This window comes from Camelina sativa, chromosome 12 (genome assembly GCF_000633955.1).
Source record: "Camelina sativa cultivar DH55 chromosome 12, Cs, whole genome shotgun sequence".
NCBI classification, from domain to species: Eukaryota; Viridiplantae; Streptophyta; class Magnoliopsida; order Brassicales; family Brassicaceae; genus Camelina; species Camelina sativa.
In genome coordinates, this window is record NC_025696.1 from 22,869,907 (window position 1) to 22,884,250 (window position 14,344).

A 14,344-nucleotide genomic window follows, 5' to 3' on the forward strand; every position below is an offset into this window, starting at 1 on the left:
ACAATTAAAGTATATATATATATATATATATATATATATATCTTTGATTACAACGACGTTAAGAAGTATATAAAATTTGTTTTCACAGTTTGTTTTGCTTTTCTGGTATTAATTTAATTTTTTTTTAAATATAGTATTACATGACATATTGTTCTATTTTCAAGTTTTGGGGATGTATGACTTGCAGGTTTTGATTATAAAAGAATGTAGCTTAGCATTTCTTTTCCTACAAAGTTCGTACACCAAAAGATGAAGGTTCGAGTTAGTCATGGTGCATGCACTAGAAGAATAGTTGTGTATAGTTACGAAATTTAGCTACAAGCATTGGTGGTAGCAAATATTTACTACAGACTGTGACAAAATGTTACTTAATTTGATTGAAGAATTTCGGTAGCTAATTCATCTGTGTTTGTAGCAATTCACTAACAAATAGAGACGAAATATAATTGTAGCAGATTTACTACTGATTTTGTTACAAAAAAGTTTGTAGCCTCTAAGTTGTCGTAACTGTTTGTGAGGAAATATTTATATAACATTTGCCACGAATCAGTTGTAATAATTGTTACAACTTGCGTCCCTTTATGCGTAACTAATAGTAGCAACAAGTTGTTCGTAGCAATATAGTGACAGAGGAGACAGTAGCAATTTTAGTGGGTACAGGGACACAATTAAGTAGTGGAAAATGGTGAGGAAGAGATAATGGTTTCCGACAGATGATAGTGTAGCAATAGTTCTTTCTGTATTGTCACATCAGAGCAAGTTGTAGAGAAAACTCACCATTCATTTATAAATATCACCGTTTATGACTCTTGCTATATATACATTTGCTTTGCTACTTCTTTACGACCACAAATTATCTCTTTCAAAAATTCTTCTGCATTATATATTTTTTCGAGTATATAAACTCTCTTATACAAATTTTCCTCCAAGTTTTTCTTTCGTTACTTTTTCACAAATGTCTTACTCAAGTAATAATATTGAAGTTCAAAGAGGATGGATGTACAGACGTATGGATCCATATCTGCCGAAAGTATCTATTGAATATGAAGTTTGATTGGAGCAATTCATAAATTTTGCTAGTCAGCAGCTATATGAGGGGGGAAGAATCTGGTGTCCATGCGTAGTTTGTCATAATGGAGAACTTTTTCGCACAAACATTGTGCATGGCCATTTATATAACAGAGGATTTCAACCTAACTACTATGTTTGGACTGCTCACGGAGAAACGTTTGAGCCTCAATACCAATATCAAGCGGGTGATGAAAATTTTGATAACAATACTTATCAAACAACAGAACCTGAATGGAATTCTAATGCATACATGGGAGAATGTAGCTCTGCAGGAGAAATGTTTATGCCACAAACAAGGTAAATTTTTTTATAATAAATTCACAGTTTTTTACTTTAACAGTTTTCCTAAATTATGGTTAATTATAAAAAATAGAGATAAGGCATTAATTAGTATGTGGTATATATATTTTTATATACATTGAAATATAATTACCATGTGGTATATACATTTTTATCTCATGCCAATTATAATGCAACATCTATTCACAACTATATATTCGTACAAAAAAAAATAGTGGGCCTTAGTAATTTTTATATATATGTATGCTAAATAATAATGGATAGTTAATTTTATACTTTTTTTATTTGTTTTAGTGGGATGAGTGCTGGAATTGGTAAACACTAGGGTGAATCTGTTGTACATGACAATGCTTGGGAAGTCCCTAACTCTGAGGCTGCAGATTTTTACAACCGTTTAAACATGGCAAGTGAACCTCTTTATGATAATTGCGTTGAAGGTTTGTCAAAATTTTCCTTCGCTGCTGATGTGATGCACATTAAGACAGACCATAATCTAGCTGAAACTTGTGTTGATGATGTTTCACATTTGATTCATAAGATTTTACCTAAAGGTAATGTTGCATCCAAAAGCTATTATGAAACAGAGAAGCTGATGCGTACATTGAGTATGCCTTACCATAGGATTGATGTCTGTATAAATAATTGCATGATTTATTGGGGTGATCCTGATGAAAATTTAATCATCTGCAAATTTTGTGAGCATCCAAGGTACAAACCAAAGAAGACATTTAGAATGGATTCCTCTACTACAAAACGTATTCCATACAAGAGGATATCTATCTCCCAGTAGCAGATCGATTAAAAAGATATCTGCAGGTCAATTGGTGACAGCTTGTCCTGTGGGAAGGTTGTTAAAGGGTGGGGACCAGGGTTCGAGGAACGCCTGGCGCACCAATAACCTACTGTGGATTTGAATGAATAGTTCCATTTTCCTAGTGAGGGGTTAGGATCGATGCCCTGCAGGGCCAGCTTGGGGTCTGTTGGGACGGCTAGCGGGGGGGCTAGCAGGGTCCACGGACGGTCCGTTGGGGCAGCTAGCAGGGGGCTAGTGGGGTCCACGGGACAGGTTGTCAATTAAAAATCGATTTTTATTGTAACAATCCGTCCCGTGGACCCCACTAGCCTCACTGATATGATAACCCGTCCCATGGACCCCACTAGCCCCCGCTAGCTGCCCCAATGGACCGTCCGTGGACCCTGCTAGCCCTGCTAGCTGTCCCAACGGACTCCAAGCTGGCCCTGCAGGGCATCGATCCTAACCCCTCACTGTGGATAGGAACTATTCATCCAAATCCACCAGTAGGTTATTGGTGCGCCAGGCGTTCCTCGAACCCTGGCCCCACCATTTAACAACCTTCCCACAGGACGGGTTGTCACATAAAACCCTAGACACCCTGTGGTGTAAGCATCCCTATGAAGGTTGCTATCAACTGGAATTGAGATGGCGGTTTGCAAAGCGTTCGACATGGTGAATCAGAATATGCGGATATATGGTACGTGTTTGATTAATTAAGCTCGTATGGATGATTTGCTGTGAAGAATTGTTGAGCGGAAGGCTACCTTAGGTTAAGCTGTCTTGATGAAATCTTTATTAAAAAGCAAGTTTCCATTTGCTTCGTTATTTGGGTTGTGTCGTGGATATGTGTTCCATTAGGGACGAGTGTGTGGTCGGAGTACCACAGTTGAGTAGGTCAGGAAATTGTATACGAATCAGGAGGGGGTCCGAGGGTGAGACCGGTATAGCTGGTGTGGCATGAGTCCCAATGGACGATGGGAGTTTGGCAGCAAGTTTTAGTTCAGACCCAAGATAATCGTATTGCAAATCTGTTGACCAGACTAATGGAGTAGTTGTTCGAGAGGACGTTCGTTGTGAAAGTGCAGCTGAGGGTTGCAGTTGTAGAGGTTTAGCACGAGATGGTTCTCAAGTGGTGCCAATCCTGAGGGGGTAGATCAGTGGTGAATGCAGTTGCAGAAGATTTTCTTCCCTCATTTATGTGTCCTAGGTAGATGTTGGAATGTTTTTGCAGTCCACTATGTGGAGCATGTGGAGGAGTATTGCAGTGCAAGCATTTTGGCCTGGGAAGGAATTTTGTGGTGGAGTGTGTTTTTGCTTTAGCAGGCGGTAGATCTTCTAGAGGAGTGGTTTTGGAGTTGTCTCAAGAGAACCATATGTTCAAAGGTATGGGGTAGAGTAAAACAGTATTTGTTTGTGCATTGGTCTAGCCAGAAAAAGATTAGCAGGCCAAGGTGTGGAGGTTTACGAGAAGCCTTAAGAGTAGGTCAAACCAATCATTGTGGCGATGGTGGTTTGAGTTCATTGGGATGAGTTNTAACCCGTCCCATGGACCCCACTAGCCCCCGCTAGCTGCCCCAATGGACCGTCCGTGGACCCTGCTAGCCCTGCTAGCTGTCCCAACGGACTCCAAGCTGGCCCTGCAGGGCATCGATCCTAACCCCTCACTGTGGATAGGAACTATTCATCCAAATCCACCAGTAGGTTATTGGTGCGCCAGGCGTTCCTCGAACCCTGGCCCCACCATTTAACAACCTTCCCACAGGACGGGTTGTCACATAAAACCCTAGACACCCTGTGGTGTAAGCATCCCTATGAAGGTTGCTATCAACTGGAATTGAGATGGCGGTTTGCAAAGCGTTCGACATGGTGAATCAGAATATGCGGATATATGGTACGTGTTTGATTAATTAAGCTCGTATGGATGATTTGCTGTGAAGAATTGTTGAGCGGAAGGCTACCTTAGGTTAAGCTGTCTTGATGAAATCTTTATTAAAAAGCAAGTTTCCATTTGCTTCGTTATTTGGGTTGTGTCGTGGATATGTGTTCCATTAGGGACGAGTGTGTGGTCGGAGTACCACAGTTGAGTAGGTCAGGAAATTGTATACGAATCAGGAGGGGGTCCGAGGGTGAGACCGGTATAGCTGGTGTGGCATGAGTCCCAATGGACGATGGGAGTTTGGCAGCAAGTTTTAGTTCAGACCCAAGATAATCGTATTGCAAATCTGTTGACCAGACTAATGGAGTAGTTGTTCGAGAGGACGTTCGTTGTGAAAGTGCAGCTGAGGGTTGCAGTTGTAGAGGTTTAGCACGAGATGGTTCTCAAGTGGTGCCAATCCTGAGGGGGTAGATCAGTGGTGAATGCAGTTGCAGAAGATTTTCTTCCCTCATTTATGTGTCCTAGGTAGATGTTGGAATGTTTTTGCAGTCCACTATGTGGAGCATGTGGAGGAGTATTGCAGTGCAAGCATTTTGGCCTGGGAAGGAATTTTGTGGTGGAGTGTGTTTTTGCTTTAGCAGGCGGTAGATCTTCTAGAGGAGTGGTTTTGGAGTTGTCTCAAGAGAACCATATGTTCAAAGGTATGGGGTAGAGTAAAACAGTATTTGTTTGTGCATTGGTCTAGCCAGAAAAAGATTAGCAGGCCAAGGTGTGGAGGTTTACGAGAAGCCTTAAGAGTAGGTCAAACCAATCATTGTGGCGATGGTGGTTTGAGTTCATTGGGATGAGTTGTGCTGCTGGATTCGAGGACGAATCCTTGTTAGTGGGGGAGAATTGTAACGCCCGTGTCCCGGGTAAATAAATGATTTAAGTTTAGGTTAGGGAATTGGAGTGGAATCGGTTTAATTTCAGTTGGTTTAGCTAAATCATGGTTTAGCGATTAGTCCGGTTGGTTTTGAAAGTGTTTTATTAAACCAAGTTCAATTATTTATGTGCTCATACGGTTTAATTTAGTTTTGTTTATGGAACCAAATTAAACCAGCTTAAACCAAGAAGCTAACCAAGAGCCCTAATTGGCTCTTTAAAGGTAAAAGGACGAGCTAGGGTTGGCCGTCACGGACGGGGGAGGAGAGCGGAGCTGTTGGTAATGACGTGAGAGCCGAGGGTTAGTGTTGTTGGTGTAGCGTGAGAGGAGAAGAGAAGGCGAGCCATCGTAAGTGGTAGTGTTGTCGTGGGTTTTAGCTATCGTTGCCGTTGTTGTCGTTCATCACCACGTTAGATCTAATCAATGTTTGGGTAAAAAGATAAAAGGCAGAGAACCTGGTTTGGTGACGGTGTAAGGAGGTGAGGAGTGAGCCGTGTATATATATACGTGTAAGCATCTCCTTCTCTATGGAGTTATTGTTGTGTTCGTGTGGTCTTCCGACTTAGGAGGAGGATAAGCAACACAAGGGTTGTTGTGCTGTGGGTAGATGTTGTTATCAGAAATGGGAGGGAGACGTGATGAAGAGAATAACGATGGAATCGTGACGAGAGGAGAGAGTTGGAGTCGTGACGGAGATGAGAGAGAGACGTGGCGGAGGTGGGGAGGCCTCTTGTGGGTGTAGTTAGTCACCTCATGGATGTGGGAAGCTTCATTAGTGGTGGGAGAACAAAGCCGTAGTGAACAGAGGTGAAGAGGAGAAAGAAAATGAGAGAAGGTTGGAGATAAAGAAAGTGTGGAGGAGACGACTTTGGAGGCTCACAGGCGCCGGATTTGACATTAGCTCGGAAAAGTAATGACACTGCCGTGACCTCCAACAAGCCAAAACTGCATAACAATTGGCAGGTTGTTATTCGGAGTTAAATTGAAGGAGTTATGTGCGTTTCTTCCTGGCCAAGTAATTCTGGAAACTGTGAAATCTGGATTAAGTTTGTGTTTTATTCGAACGACAATATGAAGGTTTTGTATGGTTTATATTGTTGTAAATTGTATTGTTGGGTGAGCCAACAAGCTCGGTATGAGCTGGAACCTTGCAGGAGCTTTTATGGCTTATGGTATTAGGTCATGGTGGTTGGAGAACAAAGTTATAGCTCAGCAGTGCGGGATTCAAGCTAAGATGGTGAATCGAAGGGTTCATCGGAAAAGGGTTTCCGTGGCTGGACGGAATAAAGTATTTCAGCCCACCTCTCTTGTTACTCGGTCGTTAGGAGTGGTTGGTTGTGCGACTCAGTAACTAGATGAGGTGGTGTTTGGGATACATGCTTAGGTGGCTTGTTCGGGTGAATCACGAAATGGCCAGTTGGAGGAGTAATTAGAGTCTATAAATGTAAAATGCTTGTGGAGCTGAAGTACGTTTTTATGATTTCTGTTAGTAGCTGCAGAGTATAAAATAGTTTGCTTTAACTAGTATTTGTGGAACTTTTTGTAAGAAGCGGTTAATGCCTGTTGTCTTGTCCGAATTATGGGTGTTCCGGTGAGATTGTTTCCAATGTGTCAGGTGTTAGGATTGGGAATCCGGGTGCAGTTGTTTCAGAAGGAGCTGTACTCATTTTCCTACTTTGGGTTTGTCCCAATGGGTTTACCGAAGAGGTTTTAACGAGGCAGCAAGCTCTAGTTCATCTCCACTTCGTTCTCGCTTGGCTCATGACTTGGAAACATTCATTGACATGCTTAGGAGCCAAGGAAGTGAAGATCCTAACACCGCGTCCAGCCAATGATGCGGCAATCCTATCTCTTTCCCTTCCTTCCTTTTGAATTTCTTCTTGAACCTTCTATGACCGTTGGATTGGTCTTTGCCTTGATTTACTTTTGCTTTTGCTTTATGGCCAAGTGTAAGGTTCAGATCCTGACTGCGTGTCTAGGGTTTTAGTGTCTCCCATATGTAAGCCTCCCTAAAAAAAGGCCTAAACCCTCTTGTAAAACTCAGACTTGAAGATTGAATTAATTTCCAAAGAGAGAATCTTTGTTTCTTGTCTCATCTCTCCTTAGCCAAGAAGGCTCTTGGGAAACCCTAGGAGATTCACGAACCGGGTTCGTAATCTCCTAGTTCGACCGTATCACGAGCCGAGCCATCGCTCGTGTGTCGTTGCATCGATCCACCCTTCCGTCCATCTCTACCGTAGCCATTCGCAGCCTCGACGTTCCATACCGTAGCCGCTCGCAGCCTCGACACTCCGTACTGTAGCCTCTTGCAGCCTCAATGTTTCGTTCCGTGGCCGCTCGCAGCCTCAACATTCCTTATCGTAGCCGCTCACAGCCTCGACGTTCCGTACCATAGCCGCTCGCAGCCTCGACCTTTCGTACCATAGCCGCTCGACCACGACGAGGCCAACGTCCGATCTTTCGATCAGCTTGTTTGTTTTCCGTCAAACTCCATTTCCACCGTTTGTTTTCATCCTTCAAAGTTTGGTCCGAGGAAAGGTTCCGATAAACCGGCTGTCTCGAGGAACCGACGTTCCGTCCGTGCCGCAATCCGACCGGTGCTCACATCAGAAGGTGTCTTCTTGGTTGGTGTTTCAAACCGTGGCTTGGTAGCCGCCTTATACTTTTCAGTGGCGGCAGCCTTCTCTTCTTCCGCAACTATCCTATTTGAAGCTCGGTGCAACGCGTCCTGGATTGTGGGGAATTGATTGACAGTCAGTTCTTCTCGGAAACGATACTCGTGCCATAGTCCATTTTTCAAAGCAGCCAAGGCGGTTGAGTCTGACAGCCCCGATATCTGGACCTGGATCTCTTTGAACTTCGTGATATAGGAACAAAGTGACTCTCCTAGTGCATGGCTTAAGTTCCAAAGAAGGGCGTCAGTTACTGATGTTTCGATTAGGCTCCAATATTGTTTGATAAAGGAAGTCGACAGCTCTGTAAAGTTGTCCGAACTTTGTTCAGACCACTCTTTGCCTCCAGAATCTATCCACTGCGAACGTTCCTAGCTCGGGCTTCAATGTTGGGGAAGGTGTCTTCTTGGTTGGTGTTTCAAACCGTGGCTTGGAAGCCGCCTTATACTTTTCAGTGGCGACAGCCTTCTCTTCTTCCGCAACTATCCAGTTCGAAGCTCGGTGCAACGCGTCCTAGATTGTGGGGAATTGATTGACAGTCAGTTCCTCTCAGAAACGATACTCGTGCCATAGTCCATTTTTCAAAGCAGCCAAGGCGGTTGAGTCTGACAGCCCCGATATTTTGACCTGGATCTCTTTGAACTTCGTGATATAGGAACGAAGTGACTCTCCTGGTGCATGGCTTAGATTCCAAAGCAAGGCGTCAGTTACTGATGTTTCGATTAGGCTCCAATATTGTTTTATAAAGGAAGTTGACAAATCTGTAAAGTTGTCGATTAAGCCTGCTGTCAGGGATGCGAACCATAGCAAGGCTGGTCTATAGAGGGTTTCTGCGAACAACTTGCAATACCTGGCGTCTGCTTCATGGGGATCGAGGTCCACTTGACTTGCTGTGAGCAAGAAGGTCTTGAGATGCATTGTCGGATCTCCTTTACCTTCATAGCTTGTAAACTTAATTTTCCCAATATCCTTAATGCGGACTCCTGCTACCCAAGTTGAGAAAGGTGCTCGCTTTGACTTCTCAATTACTCAAGAGATGTTAGGTGCCGAAGTGGTTGCACTATGCACTCTAGATCGCATAGCTTGGATCTCATCCTGCACTCAATGGATCTCGGAGCTAGAAGCAAACCCTGGAGCTATACTCTCTTTGAGGATGGCTCCTCCCACTAGGGAGGAAATCAATCTGGGACAGGCAAAGTAGTAGCGCCTTCAACTCCAATCAGAGTGAGATTCTCGCCAGTCGAAGGTACTGCATCCTGGGGAGCAGTAGGGTGGAACCACGGTCCCGGTTGGTGCCATTGTTTTTTGAGCTGGTGTTTGCTGTGGGGTGAATGGTGGAAAAATTCCACCGAAGTCCAAGGCGCGCCACGTGGGGTTTTCTCAGAAGAAAGGAGATCGACCCGATCGGCATAAGCACTGTGAGATGCTGACAGATCGTTCACTAAAATGGAGATTGCCTCTAAAAGAGGGGTGACGTGTCTTTCCATGCTATCAAAGCGTTCAGCCAAGGCGGCTGTCGCTGTTTGCTGACAATCCAATTTTTCCGCTAAATCCTGCAAGAGTTTTTGGATCGACTCCAAACTTACCTGGTTTGAAGATTCCTGGGCCATGGTGATAACTTAGAAACGAGAAAAGCGTCGGAACTGGCGAGAGTTAGGTGATACACCCCCCCCCCTTCCTTCTAGCGCCAAATGTAAGATCGGAGAAAATATTTCTCTTGTCGGAGTGATTTAGGGGCGGCGGAGTCAATCACCGTTCAAGTTTCAAGCTGAAGAGTTTAGTTATTTAGTTCACTCTTAGCTATGTAATACAAAAAAAAATAGTAAAAAGATTGATGCAGCGCATCTTTGCAAGGATCACAACACCAATGTCGTGAACATACCTCTTTATTGTTTCTAGTTTATATTTACGTATGGGCTTTATTTAGTTGTAGGGCTTTAAGTGTCAGATTAACTTCTTAATTGTGTTAGGGTTTAGTTTAATGATTCTTTTTATTTAAGGAGCCATGAGTTTCTATTGTAAAGTTCATTATCGATTATTGAATAAAAGAGTTTTAAGAGAGCTTTGTCAAAATTCTAGAGAAAAGGACTCTCAATCCTAAGAGCTTGTGATCAAGCCCTGCAAGGAGGACTTGCAAAACCACGTCGATATCGTTCCCGATCTCGGCCCTATTTTTATTGCTTCTTCGTCAAGTTACGACGTTCTAAGCAAGATCCGTTCGTGAATCCGAGTTCTCCTGGAGATCTAGCGTTCTAGTCCGTTATCAAGCTTCCGTTATCAAGCTTCCGCTCTCTATCAGTTGGTATCAGATTCATCACGTTCCTAGTGGTTTGATTTCCTTCTGACGATGTTCACGGATTTTAAGGTGGATATTCCTGAGTTCCACAGTGGATTTTCTAGTGATTTATTACTAGATTGGCTGGTGGATGTTGAAGAGATTTTGGAGTTTCAAAGCGTTTCCGATGATTGATTTGTTTCGCTTGTGGTTAAAAAAATTCGAGGACAAGCGGCATCATGGTGGCAACATGTGAAGAAAACACGCAAGCAAACCGGCAAAAGCCCTAGTAAATCTTGGGATAAACTTAAGCAGAAGCTATGTGCACACTTCTTAACTCGTCATTATGATAGTTTGGTGCATAGTCGTTTGCAAAAGTTAAAACGACGAAGGCGTTTTTCGGTGGATCACAAAGCAAATTGGCACGTTCAAAAGATAATTTCTAAACCCATATACAGTATCTACGGTGATGCTGACGATGATTTGTCTCCGACTATGGTTCCTTGTGTAGATCTAGAACATGATGTCAGAGATGAAGAAGACGGCGCTATTGTCAACAACTGCATAGAAAACGACGATGATTTCGCCAATGATGTGAACAGTGACGACCAGACCTTGTCAAATACAAACAACGATCTGAATGTTTTCGTAGCTGATGTTGAAGATTGTCAGTCGCATGATCGGAGTCACGACAAAAGTGATAGCCTTGATGTTATAGAGGTTGACGACTCGGTTGATCATGTCAAAACTATAGAGTTGGTCTATGATGTTGTTGATTCTATTTATGATGCCTATGATGAAGATTTCGGTGAAGTCATTCTGAAGAATTGTGATCGTGCAGTTCTTTATGGAATTCCTAGGGTGGAATACACTAAACTTTCACCAATTGATGTACAAGATCTAGTCTTCAAAAACCTTGACGAGAAGAACGACGATACATATATTGATACGGTAACCAACACAAAATGTATATGTCTTGAGCATCGTCTTCAGCAGGTCAATAGGGAACCGCCAGATCGTGGTCGCCGCGAGATGTTGTTTGTTCACGACTGGGATTATCTCTATCACCAAATCTATGGCTGTCCGATTAATAAGATCTTTATTGATAGATCTATTGTGCTCTCTATTGTTGACTATACAAGTTTTGGAGAAAATAATAAATCCAACAAGGGAATAGGTGGTGTTGTGGTGCCTGAAAGCAGAGAATATCTCGAAAGTCTTTGTCAATGGGAAATAACAAGAGCTGATTTTCATCTAAGCTGTAAGAGACAAAAGGGTAAAAAAGAAATCTACATGCGCAATACAAAGGCAGAGATTAGGGATTGGTGGAGTTTGAGAAAAGAAAGCTCAAGGCAATTAACATCTTCTCATCAAAGTGACTTCTAGACTGCAGATGTAAGTAACATAAGTCACTATGTTATTTTCGTTCTTATTGAAGCTTTGATTACAAAGAAGAGGCGTATGGTTGAAATTTTTGTTCACAATAACACAGTTGTGGTGATATCATCACGTGAGATTTTTGGAGTGCCTCACGTGGACACCAATTTAGTGTGTCGCCATTTTGACATATCAAAAGCACTACAGACGAGAACATGGGAAGCAATAAAAATGTTTCCGTTGTTATTTGTTGTGCGGAAGGAACATCATGGGGGAGTCTTGTGTCTGGGTTTTCCGTTGTTGATGTGCAACTCGTGTGGGTGCTTGGTTTCCACTTACGACCACCGCCATTTACACTGATTAACATGTTCAAGATTCAAGGGAGCCTTGGTTCTTGTGGTTTTTCCTTACTACAAGAACAGTTTATAGATCTCTGCAACAAGCTCTGTAGTACTCTGTTTTCTTATATCGATAGTGAGGACAGTCATTTATGATGCAGAAGACAGAGAGATAAGTGTAGTTGAAGTGATTGAGTATTCAAAATCTTTTGTGTTTTTTCATCATGGTGGATTGCCAAAAGAAGATTACAATGTATTCTACATGAGAACTACAAAAGAGGAAAATATGTATATGGTCTCAAAGAAAGAATGTACGAGTTGGGACATTCTCGAAGAAATCACAATAAGAGCCATATCTTATTGCCAAGTTACTTATGAAGATCTGAATTCACATCACCGCCAGTTACTTGATCGTTTTCGTCGTAACATGCCTTGCGTGTTTGATGTCATTGGGATCGTGAATATTAGCAACATCAATATGTTTGATGTTTGGTTTGCATTACAACGTTGGGCTGATGGTTTTGGGTGTTTTGTGCTTCATTTGGAATATATCATGGAGCTTGTCTACAATGGTAGCAAAGTATCAACGGTATCTTGGGATCATATGGTGTTTGTATTTGCTCATCGTGATTTGTGTACTATATCAATTGAGTTTTGCAATGGAGTTTCTCAGCAAAGAATTGAATGTGTGGATAGTTCCCAATGGGTTTTTGCCTATACATGCACGACAACTATGTGTAGGCACGCTGTTCCTTGCGACCCAAGCAACGTGTTCTATGTCGTTTTCATTTGGGAAAATTTGCCACAACCTGATTTTCAACATGTGAATAGCACGTTCACACTTGGTACCAACTCTGTTTCTCCACCGCTATCATTCACTTGGTACCAACTTTGTTTCTCCACCGCTAACAACATATCACTTGGAGCTGTTTTTACTCATTTGGGTGCTTATTCTAAATTTCCGACATTTCTTGTTGGAGTGTTGATTCTTTCCCTTCAAGAAGGATATTAACTTGCGGAACATTAAGCTTCCTCTTGGCTTGTTTCTCTAACAAGCTTCGGTTCATGTTGGGTAAGCAGACCACAAATGCGGTCGTCGTTGTGTTGATGTGGAAGTTACTTGATTACAGCTTGGATATGTATGCAACAATTTATACTCACACAATTGTCACAACTAGAGCATTTGGAAATGTGTTAGGATGTTTGGTGGGTGATATTCTTCAAGTTTGGGTTGCATATTGTATCGTTGACATTACCCACATCCTCGTAGACTTATTGGTGGGATTTCAAGATTTTCAGCTACAGGCTGAGTTGCATTTGAAGTACTTGGCCTCACAGTATAAAGCAGTACATGATAGGAGGCGTGACTCGGTGTTTGATCCAAGTGATTTTGTATGGATGGTGTATGCAAATGATCGTCGTTGCTTTCATGAATATCAACAAGCGTTGACACCAAAAAATGATAAAAGACCTAAGGGAAAAGAGGATCTTGTTGTCACACGTGTTCGAGGAAGCTTGGAAGCTATATTTGTTTTACCAAAGGTTCTGCATCGACAAAATTATAGCAAGCTGCACTTTAGCTAGAACAAGAAACGTCACGAAGTTCTTAAGCGAAAATATTATGAATTGGTGGACAAAGGATAGTGTTGGACGATTTCAGGTTCGGGGTCGAATCTTTCTAACCCGGAGGGACTGATGCAGCGCATCTATGCGACGATCATGACACCAATGTTGTGAACGGAACTCTTTATTGTTTCTAGGTTATATTAACGTATGGGCTTTATTTAGTTGTAGGGCTTTAAGTGTCAGATTAACTTCTTAATTGTGTTAGGGTTTAGTTTAATGATTCTTTTTGTTTAAGGAGCCGTGAGTTTCTATTGTAAAATTAATTATCGATTATTGAATAAAAGAGTTTTAAGAGAGCTTTGTCANTGGTGGAAGAGGGCGAGCTCGAGTTCAGGTCGATGGTGGAGCTCGCGGGATTGGATACGGTGATGCTAATGTGCGTATTCGACAAGTTGTGCTCGCGTAACATCGTGGCGAGATCGAAATTTATGATGGGGAGCTCGCGAGTGTACCCGCGGAACGTTGATGTGGTGATGCCTCCACGAGACGGTGAGCGGCGAGCTCGATGTTGCGAGACNAGAGGAGGACTCTCAACCCTAAGAGCTTGTGATCAAGCCCTGCAAGGAGAACTTGCAAAACCACGTCGATATCGTTCCCAATTTTGGCCCTATCCTTATTGCTTCTTCGTTGTTGATGTATGAAATCGACAATATAAATAATAAGAGTCAAGTGGGATGAATCGGATCTGGTCCTTTTATTTAACGTAGAATTTGCAGAAGTATTTACAGGAAAATGGCGATTACAGAGCTAAATGCAGTTAATATGAAAATAATTGCTTTTCTCTCTCTAATTGCCCAGAATTTTCAGATCCTTTTTCCTGACAATGACGTCAGGTATTTATAGTGGGACCTTGACCTAGGGTTTTTTCTGTCTCCTGGTAAAATGACGATTTTGCCCCTGCGGCCTGTTGGGCTAAATCCAAGATTTTAGGCCCAAATCTTCATGAAATCTTCTGCTTAGGCCTTCCTAAGTGTTGGGGGCAAAGCCATATCCAACAATGGTCCCCCCCCCCTTAGTCCGATGTGCGATGGCTTGCTTGAGCCCGTCGGATCCGACTATGTGTCTTCAGGTCCGTCTTGCGGGAAGAA